The 13,697-nt window shown below is 32.5% G+C and overlaps 1 long non-coding RNA gene across 2 annotated transcripts; it reads left to right on the top strand.

The window, feature by feature from the left end:
- Positions 1 to 6,554: 6,554 nt before the first annotated feature.
- LOC127988451 (uncharacterized) lies at positions 6,555 to 12,960 on the top strand. 2 transcript variants are annotated; one of them, XR_008161660.1, is made up of 3 exons: positions 6,555 to 6,710; positions 8,890 to 9,060; positions 12,739 to 12,960. It is a non-coding gene; the product is annotated as an uncharacterized LOC127988451 (long non-coding RNA). The 2 variants fall into 2 exon arrangements; XR_008161659.1 differs by lacking the exon at positions 12,739 to 12,960 and having other exon boundaries at positions 8,890 to 9,786.
- Positions 12,961 to 13,697: the final 737 nt, after the last annotated feature.

Raw genomic sequence — 13,697 nt, 5'->3', positions numbered from 1 at the left:
TTTGTTTCAAAATACTAATGCTTTTATACAACTTATTTATTTGTTCCTGCATTTATTGTGAAATATGTATTTACTCTTATTTATTCTGTGCAATCAGGAAATGCTTCAAAAAAGAACTAAAATAAAATATAATTTTGTATCAAAATAATACAACTTAAATGCTATTCATGCAGTCATTCGTTTTGGAGTGCAATGCAGTGTAATGAAATTATATATATAATATATAATTTGACTTTTTTTGCTGAAGAAAATGTTTCAAGTGTTGGGTTTTGTAAAGGGTTTCTGATTTGCATTCGCACTGCATCTCGTCAAATACTTTGCCGCTGGGCTCTGAAAACCCAGGTGACCCTAAAAGTGACATACACATGACAACACTCACCTTCTGTCCATTTCTGAGGCACATTTTTGCTTATTTCTTTTTCAGTATTTCATTTTTCAAGCTATTATTATTTGATAAAAGTCCTATTTTCCCAGCAAAGTGCAGTGTGTTGCACATTTTACGATGCTGTAAGCCAAAATAAGTGCTAAGAATCATTGACGAGCCATGCAGCTGTGCAGAAATTACGACTTCTGGAAGCGATTCACGTGTGGTTACTGCTGAACACGGGTCCAGGTGGAGCGGATCATAATTCCTGTCAGGGAACACAACTGCTGGGGCCTTACAAACAGATGGATGTGAGTCTCAGAGGACTTCACAGTGGCACGGGAAATGATGTTCTCGGTCCCGGGTCATCACTGAAAGGGAGGGATTCACTGGGGATGTGTGCATGTAGGCTTGTCAATTTTTTTCTCTCTCTCTTTCTTCTTTCTGGTTGTTTTCCAGACACAGATCCTACTTTAACCCAGTCTAATGATTGAATCCATTTCAAAATGCAAACGGTGACTTTAAAATAATTTACGTTGTACAAAATACCCTAGAACTCTTGCTTTCGAATTTTGAATTCGAAAATTGCTGCATTTTAGGAATACGTCTGGAGTAATCAATGCTGTGAATGTTAAAAGATGAAGAATGTGAAATGCATTTTCACCTGTTTATATTTTAGTTTATAAAATAATTCATGAAATCATTATATTAATGATTATAATTTATGCTTTATTAACATGTTACGTTATAATTTAGAGCTGTCTAGAGTAAAAGTGAACAGTAAATCAATCAAAAAAAATAAAAAAATCTAATGTACCAAAATTTGTAACAAATACAGTAAATTTACTAAAGTAGTTAAACAACATACAATGTAACACAATACTCAAGTACATATAATAAATGCATAAATAACAAAAAACTTAGAATAACCTTTAAAAAATATAAAGAGTTTTTACTGTAAACTGCAAGATAATGCATATTTTGTTAAAGTATTAACAAGAATTCGGGTTTTATGATGTCTTTTTTTATATATATATAATTTTTGCTTTGTTTTTGCATTGAAGTCTTCTGAAATGTCTTTTGTATTGTGTCCATAACCACCAAAAACTTGAAACTTTACATTTGAAGTTACATTTCAAAACTCTTTTTGCCGTAACTTTCTATGAGCACAAGCTTTATTTACATATAAGCACAAACTCTATTATTTGCCAGCCAATCTGAAGTTGCCGTCACATGCTATTCCCTCATCCGTACAGACCGTGCAAAGGCATACATCAGATTTGGAGGTCAAGGACACGCTTTTTCCATTTGACTCCTGTACAAGCTGTGCTGCACTGCTAAATCTAAAAAGGAATGACCTTTATTCTCTTGCTGTAGAGCTTTTGCTCTCTGGAGAAAAGGAGACGGTGACGGCCATGCTTCTGAAATGAAATGACATTTCCTTTGCCCTCAGAACGAGCAGTGTTACGATGGAGAAGTTGATGTATCAGTAAGGATCAGAGAGGAACAATAGAAAAAGGGGGAAAACCTAAAACTAATAGCAGGCAAATAAAAAAAAATAAAATGAAACTAAACGCTAATGCTGTTTTGCAATCATTGTGAGACAATCAGAGAAGAGAATACAATGTTCTCCTCACCTGGCAGATCACAGCATGAGCGTTTATTCTCAAAGGCGGTATCATTTCATATCCAGCTTTTCTTGTAGACTCTCAATTTTATCTACGAGTCTTTGGAGGGAAATACATCTTTTGGAATTATGTTCCTCTAATAAAACACAATGAACTTTTTGTGTGGTTCAAAGCTGTTTACACATTGATGTCCATTACTTTTTTTTTTTAATAGCTCTGGCCCTCGATGTCCACTTTCCTGCAGAGTTCAGTTCCAGCCCTAATCAAACATACCTAAACTAGCTAGTCAAGGTCTTCAGGATCAATAGAACGTTACTGGCAGTTGAGTTCGATCAAGATTGGAGCTAAACTCTGCATGTAAAAACACATAAGAAATCTCATTCTGTTTTCACAATTTTAGAGAAACTATGGTGTTGACTATATTTTATTCTGACTCAACCTCTCAACCCTGTTACCCATGAAACAATGACCCAATGAATATTTAAATTTAAATATAAGATAATCAATAACCGCAACTGACATTTGGTCCAATTCCAGCTAGTCGCTACTGACAGTTTTACTTAATTGGTCAACCCTGTTACTCATTGCACCACAATCAGTCTTATAAATGTTATTTATTTGATTTAAAATTGTATCCAGTGTCTATTTCTATGAAATAACAATATCACAAATTTGACTTTAAACAGTGTTGGGACAATTTTGGTAACAGAGTTGAAACAAATTCCAAATACTTCTTGATTGTCCATGTGTGTCCCCGATTCAAGTTTTCCATCCTTTTTTTATTATTTGGATATGGCATTCAGGCAAATCTAATTGTCTTAATTTCAGACAAACTGTAGTGTTGACTGTATTCATCACTCTCAAACAGTCAACCCTGTTACCAAAGAAAAAGAATGATCCAACAAATATTTTACTTCAATTTATGGAATATATATATATATATATATATATATATATATATATATATATATATATATATATATATATATATATATATATATATATATATACACCAACATTTAATCCCATATTAGCCTTTACTGACAACTTAATTTACATTTTCAACCCTGTTACTCATTATACCATGGTTAATATTTAAAATGTGAATTGTTAGGGAAAATAAATAAATAAATAAGTATTGCAGAGATTACTTTTTAAACAGTGTTTAGACCATGTCAAAATGTAGGAGTTGGAAAATGAATTAAAATACCCGCTGATTGTCCATGTAGGGCCATTATTCTAGTTTTATTTCCCTAAATGATAAACTGGTGACATTTTTCCCCCCTATAGTTAACTACATGCCATAAACAGCCAGACTTGATTTTAATAATCCCCACCTGAATGTTTTGTTCCTTTTTGATCAAAATATTTTATATTTACAGCATTAATAAATGTGACTGAAAGCATGTCATTTGCTTTGATTTGTTGTTGTAAACTCAAAATATTTTTTCCACGATCAGCCTGAAACTGTCACATCAAAGTGACATGTGGATGAGACCATCTGCAGTATAAATGGTTGACAGTGTAGATGAAAACTCGGCTTTTGGTCAAAAACAACCTCACAAAGTGTTCTCAGAGGTTCTGCCATAACCAATTTTCCATTCAGATTCTTCATGCTCAACCATATTATGCTGTATTAATTTACTTTCTGCCTCTACGTATCTATAAATAGACCATAAACCTTTGAGCATAGCATTTACTCCTGCAAACATACAGTAGCCAGAAATGTGAGGGATTTAATTGAAACATTTAAAGTATATATATATTTTTTATCATTATTTACTCACTGCAAGTCTTTCCAAATTCATCAAATTTTTTCCATCTGCTGAAAAAAAAAAAAAAATATTCTCAATAATCTTCACGCAGGTGTTTTCAGTATCTCATCCGTGGAGTACATTTAAATTAGAGTAATTTTCTTTTATTACTTTTATACAAATTTTAGTGTTGACTGCATTCATCCTGTGCAAACATTTAACCCTGTTATCCAATAAAAAATGATCCCACAAATATTTTATTTTTTTTCAGTTAATAGGAAATAAAAATGTATTAACTTCCAACCATCATTTGGTCCCATCCTAGCGCCTACTTAAAGCTGAATTTAAATGTTCAACCCTGTAACTCGTTTTTCTATAGTTAAAATTATATATGTTGTCCAAGTAATTTAGAAGCTTATTTAATGTTTATTGCTTGAAAATACAGTATCCATATCACACTTTTATCACTTTTAAACCGTGTTCAGACATGTCACAACTTTTTATAATTTAGGTAACGGAGTTGAAAATACCTGATATAAAATGAATAAATAAACTTCCTGATGTTGTCATTCAACATTTTTACTTGTTGAAATAATCAATGTTTTATTCATTTATATTACATACTTTAAAGCTATTATGCACAATATTTCAAACCTTCTGAAAGCACACATTTTGTATGAACAATTTTATAGTAATAGTACACACAGCTTTTCACATAAGGCGTCAACTGATAAATTGGAGTGATGTGGATTACTTGTGGATTATTGTGATGTTTTTATCATCTGTTTGGGCTCTCATTCTGACGGCACCCATTTACTGCAGGGTATCCAATGGTGATTAAATGCTAGATTACTCCAAATCTGATAAACAAACTCATCTAAATCTTGGATGGCCTAAATTTTAAATTTTAGGTGAACTGTTACTTTAATATTATTTTGAAGCTTTGCAAACTTTTTTTTTTTTTTGAGTGAACTGAAGTAAAAGAGATTCTGGGAAAGAAAATAAGAAAAAAATAAAAGCATATGGGTTCAGTCCGAGTGAATAATGACATTTTTGGATGAACTATTCCTTTAATAATCCAAACACAGCATTTTCCCTCAATAAAATGTAATTGCATGAAGTCATAAATGCATAGTGAATGATGGTCATTTAACATTGAGAGCACAAGGACACGGTTGATGGGAGCTCTGTGGCTCCATTAGGAGACATGTCTCTCCTCCGCTCTGAGGTGACAGACAACTGCTGAGTGAAAACTCCGCTTCGGGGGGACAAAGAGAGAATTAGGGAATAAAAGAACAATCCACTCAATAGATACCAGCACTGCAGGATCGTCTGTCTTACTTAAAGCCACTTAAACATGCTGGATACTATGGCTGCCAGACCCTCATCTTGGATATTTGAGTTCCAGAAAACCAACAATACACACATGACACTATTCATGCTTAATGTCAAAATATTGCAGTTCGCTTATGCATTTTGTCAGAATACTATAGTGTACTTTTTACTGCATACTATTTAGTATATACTGCCATTTGACTAATAGTATGTGAAACAGTGTGCGGTATCAAAGGACATGTCTGTATTATTAGTTTACACTATACTGCATACTAAACAGTATGTATACGTGAAAAAACAGCATGTCATACATATACAGTATGTACATTACAGTCTCTGACAGACAGCGCCATGCTATTCCATGCTAATGCTATTCTTCTTCTTGGAAAGCAATAACATAGAAAAAACATCTGGGAGTCTGGGTTTTCTTAGTAATGATTATATATATATATATATATATATATATATATATATATATATATATATATATATATATATATATATATATATATATATATATATATATATATAATACTTTTTTGCATAGTTCATTATACTTATTTTGAGGAATTAAGTTTATTTTGTGGCTTAAATAAATTATATATTTGGCTTGTCACACAGTTGTCACAATTTTTTTTTTTTTTTAATTGATCATCTCTTATAACAAAATATTTGATTTAAACCTATGCAAATGCAGATCTAAATTAAACATATTAATATGATTGAAAAATCACTTTTCAAAACTGTTCTTCCATTTTATATAGAATACAGTGGTTATGTTCAAAATGAAAACAATTACAATTATTAAATTATTAAACTACTGTAGTGCTGTCAAACGCTTAATCATGATTAATCGCATCCAAAATAAACGTTTTTTGGTTTGTTTACATAATATATGTGCGCGTACTGTGTATATTTATTTTGCATATATAAATACACACACTTGCATGTATATATTATGAAAATATTTACATGTATTTATATGCATATATGTATATTCATATAATTTATATTATTTATAAATATATTTAATATAAAAAATAAAATATTTTTTCTTAAATATATACATGCATCTATATATATATATATATATATAATGAATATCCTCGGTACGCAAACTTATATTTTGTAAACAAAAACACTTATTTTGAATGTGATTAATCGTTTGACAGCACTCACACACACACACACACAAAATGATTTTGTACTCAATACACAAGCCTTAATTTTAAAATATAACTTTGTATGCCTCTTTAGCATGCTAGTAAAGTACTGTGGTGCTGGTCTTTAAAAAATAAATAAATAAATAAATAATAATAATAAAACAAGTGTTATGCACAGCCATTATTTGTCTTTTTTACATTCGCCATTTCTGGCTTGTTGATAAAGGTGTGGGGAAAATACGGTTTACTCCAACTTGGAAGATGTCCAACCATTTTTACTTTTTTTTTTTTTTTTCTTCCTGCAGAGCTCATTAAATCTGAAAGGATTTATTTATTCCTAAGGACCGGTGTTCAAGAAGCCCAGTCTCTGCAGAAATCTCTCCATCTCTGTGACTCCAGCCCTTGTGTGGGCAAGTGTGACCTCTGAGTGTCTTACAACACTGCTGTTGATACACACATTAATGAGGTATTAGCTTAAGTATGTGTTTCCCAAGATTCTTCACTGAAATTGAGGTACAATTATGCCCATAATTACAGAAATGAAATGTTTTACATCTAGGGATCTGCAGAAATATTGCATTATCGTATTTTGCATTAATTTGTTCATCCTTTAAAGAGAATTTTAAGTGACTGGGCAGCTGTAGTGAAAACACCCCAGGGCATCATGTGAAAAACCTAATGATGCTAATTAACAGTAAAGGACAGATCAGGTAATTGGCACAGAACTGCGGCTAAAAGAAGGTTCAAAGTGGATATCATTGATATGCTAGTCAGTTATCATAAAGCGTTGGCCTCAGGTGCTACTAATCTAGCTAAAACCCAAAAGATTTTCATAAGAAATAGTCTGTATACTTTAATGGAAACCTAAAATTGGAGATTGTTCTGGTATTAAAGACCTCCAAAAGTTTAAATCCACTGTAGAAAGCTGAAACTCTCCACACCTGCAATATGAGTTGAGTTTTGATATTCTCAACAGTCTGTTTATTTCTAAACCGTTACAGCTAACGGTTAGCGGTTAGCAGTTACCGCCACAAGGCATGAGAGTTATTTTAACTACATGTCTATTTAACTAAATGAATTAGCTAGGTTGTGTGTTATGATCTCACAATGCTAAATGGTTTGCTGAATGTGTTTTTCTTTCCTGTGTGAACTGGTCAAAAAGGAATTTGAGGCAAAACATGTCAAACGACTTCTAAAGAGCATTTTATATAACATAAAACGTGTACTATGCCTTGAATGTATATCAGTGTATAATCATGAATGTTTGTCTGCTTTACACAATTGTGTTTATTTGGTTTAAGAACATTTAGTTTACTTATGCTAGCATGCTAAAGCTAATTGAAAGAAACAAAAAGCTACTGTATAAACGTTTGCTTTGATTTCATGAAGACTTCAACGATAAGACTGGTTCCTGAAACATTTCATTTTTCACCTAACATGTGTACCATGGTGAAATCACTGTAATATGGTATTAATGTGTTTTTTTTTTTTTTTTTTTTTTTTTTTTTTTAAAGTAACTTTCAGATACAGAACTCTGCAATTTGACTTCAAGGCAACATTAAACACAATCCACAACCCATACTTCTGTAATGCGATTTAAATCTGGTAAAAGAGCATTTTGTCAATCTATATAAATACAAGTATGCTAATATGCTAATTCTATCTGACAGGAACTAAAAGCCGTAAAACAATAGTTTTGAAGACCTTATGGATAAAAATAATTCAACAACTCATTTTACTTATATAATGTGATAAAATCAGGCAAAATAACGCACCATTTAAAATAATAACAATAATAATAATACTAGCATATGCTAACGTTAATTAGCAGGGTAAAAGCCATAGGTGAGGATTTCATGGAGACTACAACATGAAACATCATTCGCAACCCATTTTACCTCTATTATGTGATGTATTTCAAAGCGAAATAGGGTATTTAATGAGAAAATGAGATTAGGAATCTGTATTAAGAAAGTAAATGGTCCATTTTGATTACAAGCTGACGTTGTTGTATATTTATAGTATGTGAGGAGAACTTCTAGGCAGCTAATAATGGTGGATGACTTTACCTCTCAGAGGAACAAACCTTGTTCAATGAGCAATGTCCCTTCTCATCAGGATGTATCTTATCCACCTATGTTTTTTTTTTAAGCTGGCAAGCGTAGATTTACAAAAACTCTGCCACCTAAAGAGCACAATCAATCTCCAAATCCACACTAGCAGAGTGCAATAAACGCAGAATCAGCTTACATTAGAGGTGGGTTGCACTATAAAAGGTCTTTGAGTCTATAGTGCAGGACTTTATTTATTTATTTATTTTTCTCTGGCGCTAGTAATGGAGTGAGGCTGGTTCATCAGTTATGCTGTCTGGGCTGTCACGGCAAATTTGAGTCCTTTGAGGATCAAACCGCAGTCCAACTACACAGCTTTAGGCTTGGCCTTTAGCTCGCTGGCTAGCATGTTCAGCTCCACTTCCAAAGGTCATTAATTTGAGTCTTACTTGAGGCAACATGCGGGCTGTCACAGGGAACATTTTTTATTTTATTTTTTCATAAAATCGGAAACATTGGGGATTCTAAACCTTTAAAGATATGGAGAATTGATTTATTCAGTCAGTATGTTTCATTAGAAATTCCTTTCCTCAGATGGAAAACGATGAACGTGGCCAAACGCGATGTCTTTCTGCCAGAACGAATTCCCCGGGTAACCTTCCGCGCTAAAGAACTATACGCTAGCCTTTTCAGAAGCGAAGGGCTTTGGAGGCACTGGGCAATTTCGATCTTCACAAGCAGATGGTCAAAGAACGGCAGCAGGGAGTATGTTGGATTTCATACTCTATACTGATAAATTCATTTATTTATTCGGCATCTGTTCTGACGCCACGGAGTAGAAATTATTCTTTTGAATTCTGATTGAATTCTTTTGAAGTAGCCTACTGTCATAGATCTTCAGATGAGTTGAAATATTTCACACAGGTCATATAGATCACGTTTATGACAAAAACACTAAGGGTTGGAAGTTGTAGGGCCCATGTTTATTATTTAAGTTATATTCCATTATTATTTATTTATTTAAACCTAAACAAGTTTGGAATGACAATGAGGGTGGAAAAAGAATATGCTATTTCCGGGTGTTGTATCCCATTCATCATACTGTATAAACTTAAAATAATTAATAAATAAAATACAATTGTTATATATTACCCAGGCTATATACACTGTAAAAAATGATTTTTTGAACTTGTAAATAAAGATACCATCAGTTAAGTAAATTTTACAAACAAATACTATTTTGTCTTTTTACTTCAAAATATCATGTTTAATTCAATAAGCTACTTGAGGTTTCATTTTTATTTATTTTACTTAAATACACAAGTAAATTCAAATGGAACTGCCTAGGTAGAAATGAAAGTTAAAACTCAAGTATATTTTACTAGGAACCGTTTGTTATGCTTACAAGGATTCTTTAAGTAAATACCAAAGTTATGATGCCATATTTCCCATCAAGCAATGGGGCATGAATAATTAAAAATGTACACTGTTTTATGGTTGTTTTTGTTGTTAGTTGTTTATTTTAGTTGTTAGTTGTTGTTTGTTTTAGTAACATACTGTTTTGTGACACCTGGAGTTTATTTTCTATTCAAAATGACGCATTGATACTCAAACACTATTCACTGATTGTTACCGTCATTGTGTATGGTGTACCAAGTATTGAGGTCTCTGTGTTCAGGTGGCTATTCATTTTATTGAGTGGGCATATCATCTTAAAATGATAACAGCCTGTCTACATGCTTACTTGCATGTTTGCAAGTGAACCAAATGCTTTAATAGCACGGTGATTTACCAGTGTTACCTTGTTAAAGTAAATTGCATAAACTCACAGATTTTATTAAATTCAATGTTTAAGTTGTACTTAAAATATATGAGTGCAAAATTTGCAAAAGAAAAATACAGTTGTACGCTTTTTTTTCAGTAATAAGCATTAGGCTACACAATGTAAAATTCAGAAACAAAGAGTCACCAAAATTAAGTGGGAATTTCCAAGTAAACCTAACTTAAAAATGTCTAATTAAACCTACTAATAATTATGTTTAGGCTTTTACTTAGCAAATGTTTGTAAATTTACTACAATTTTCTGAGTGAAAAAACTTAGCAAGCTTTTTTCAAGTAAATCCTACTCCACATTTTTTACAGTGTAATGCTTTTATTTTCCAAGGAAAAATAAATAAATATTTGTTTGAACTGGTTTGTCAGTGGAGATTTTTTTTTTTTTATTACTATTTTTCATTTTGGGATGATATATTGTATACAGTAGCTCATTCTATACCATTCATCATACAAAATTGAACAAACAAAACAAATAAAATAAAATAAAAAATGGGATATTTACAGAACTCGTTTCGTGGGATAATAACAGATTTGACACTTTTGGGTTATGCATTAATCATACATATAATGATTAAATAATAATAATGATAAAAATAATAATAACTAAGACCTAATGAATAAAATAAAAATATTTACACAAGATGAAAGAAACCACTGATATTTTTTGAGATAAAAAGGATTTGTAATAGCATAAGAATGAGATCATTGTGATGCATTTATATATTTATGTATTTATTTTATTTAGGTTTAAATAAATAAAAATTGGATATAACATTTATGTTAAGATTAAATAAAATAATAAAAAATACTGGTGTTTTTCCCAAGTAAACAGTATGTTTTTTGAAAAGACATGAATGTGAACAATGTGTGTGTTTTGACTTTGATCTTACAAGGATAAATACAGCTAGAAAAAGTATGTATTCCTGATTTTTCACAAACCACTAACTGAATTTACCTCCATGGCTCTAGTCTAAGAATTGTGTGTACTTAGCCACACAGACATGGATGTATAATTTTTTATAACATATTATAGCCTACCATCTCAAGCAGCATTATTTATGATTATTGCTATTTCATTTGTAGACTACGATATCATGCAAAAACAGTTACAAAATCAGAATGTAACATTCACATTTGGAAACTGGTGTCGAGTCACGACACAGACTCTCTGACGTGCTTTATATGCCTTCAATACCAGCATACTGTTCGGTTATAAACCATTCATACACTGCCCTCTACTGGGTAGAGCTGATCCAATACAAACACAGTGCGGTGGTGATTGCCTGAGGCTTCTGTGGCAGAAATGAACACAACTGAAAACAAACGATTGTTTTGCTGTTCTGTTTTAAGGTCTGTTGATCTATTTCAGTTAAAATACGGGTTGTTATAGTATTGCTGAATGTATGTTTGTCAGGATAAACTGTGCCCTCTGCGAAAAAGCACAGCTCCCTTCCTCCACCCAGTTCTCTGTGTTGAGGAGGGGTCCGGTTTCCCGCGTTTAGCTGGGAAACCCGCGAAGTCCTAAACAAAGATTTGACGAATGAGCTTCAAGAGGAATCTTCACTCCGTCGGTTTTGGACTTACCTTTCTGTCCCGCCGTTACATACACACCGAGAGAGAGAGAGAAAGAGAGAGCGAGAGAGAGAGAGAGAGAGAGAGAGAGAGAATCCACTCATGCATGAGAATGAAGGCGAGAATCTTTAGAACGCGGGTAACTGTGTCGTCACTGAGGGCACTGACGCGCTTCACATTAAACATGGAGCCTACAATACAGTTCCAAAAGTGCCAGATAGAGTAATAATAATAACAATAATAAAAGTTTATAAAAATAGGCTATATAGACTACTACACATCAAACTGAAGCACGACCAGGAATATATTCTACTGGTTTGGTCTCTTGACAAACATGCTTGGTTTCAAAACTTAGTTAATCGGACAAAACTTTGAACTATTATGGTGTTCAGATAAATAAATAAAAAAAGCCCAAACTCTGGTGCACCACAAATTTAATTCCCCCCTTAGGGCAGATAAACCTGATTCCACTGTTCAATCCTGACTCATTGATTTCCACAGCAGGTTTTCTCTTGTTCAACTTCCTGGGTGGCACAAATCCCATCTTCCATTATGGGCTCTGTGAGCTCTTGCAGACTCTGAACTGTGGTCTTGGGGAGGATTGAGACCGAGGCAGAAATGAAAAACAGCCTATAGAAAACAACTAAATACTGTTTTTATGAATACTGGGGAAAGATTCTCCCTGTGTCCCAATGTGCATACTATCTGTCCTAAATAGTACTGAAAATTACTAATTTCACATAGAATTTAGGATGGATAGTATGCACATCGGGACACAGCTTACTCTCGATCATTCAACGTGAATGCACACCCAAGGTGATATAGTGCGTTACACCTCATTTGTGAGTTCATTATTATTATGTCAATTATTATGCATTCACATTATTCTGCACAACAAATCTGTTTACACTGAACTCTCTTAAGTGTTATATGAACAATATATAGATTAATGTGGTCAGGAGTGTGATAAGGCTTTTATATTTGTCTTGTTAATGAAAATGCTTTAAACTTATTTTCCTTTTTTATGTTTTCAAGGGTCTGGGAAAGAAAGCACATAGCCTTCAGAAAATCCATACACTTCAGAAGGTCAAGCTAAGTATTATACTAGACATTTTATTTTCTATTGATTTTAAATAAGGTTTGAAAGTTACTATTACCAAAAATTGGGACAAAATTAAATATAGATATAGATATAAAACCCTAATTTGTGTGGTTTGTTGACTACCAATAAAGTATATACTTTGTGACACTTGTTGTTTTTTAGCGTTTTTTTTGCGTGTTTGTTAATACATGTACAAAGTTAAATGCAAATTAATTATTTGTATCAAAATAATTTATATGCTAATATAATTAAATAAACATTAATAGAAATAAAAGAAGGAAAATATTTTCATTAATTTCCTTGTATGGGAAAAATAAATAAATGTCATAATATTTTGTCAGCATGAGGGGTCTGAATACATTTGCAAGACAAAGATAATTATATACATTGGTAGAATAAATGAATGCAATAAATTAATGTATTTCAACATTTCAAAGTGTGAAAAAATAATTCAGCTGTTTTTGGAAGCATGAGGGGTCTGAATACTTTTGCAAGATATCACAAGATTAAGAAAATGTTCGTTTCTCAGTTCAAGAGCTCTTTAATGGTTCCTTAAAAATTAATTGACAAAGTTTTGTTTGTGTAATTCGCGTCAACCTAATTACCTCAAGACTTCCCGAAAGCATTTATCATTCTGATTACTCCGAATCCATCCAATCTTTACCATGTTTGTTCACGCTTGTCATTGTTTGCCTCAATCACAGTAGTATACCCACAATCCTTTGCAGGAGGAGAAGTTTAGCATTAAACTCATCAAAGCGGCTTTGCCTGTCGAGTCCTCATCCTTGATCCAACTGCAGACAGCCACTACTGGCTGTTTACACATAATTGTGTTGAAGAACCCTTTCCAGCGAGGCAAATTATAATTATCCACCTCTGTCCATTACACACA

This window comes from Carassius gibelio, chromosome B22, assembly GCF_023724105.1.
Source record: "Carassius gibelio isolate Cgi1373 ecotype wild population from Czech Republic chromosome B22, carGib1.2-hapl.c, whole genome shotgun sequence".
Lineage (NCBI taxonomy): Eukaryota > Metazoa > Chordata > Actinopteri > Cypriniformes > Cyprinidae > Carassius > Carassius gibelio.
The sequence above is the reverse complement of the archived record's forward strand: the minus strand, read 5'-3'. Positions and strand labels throughout refer to the sequence as shown.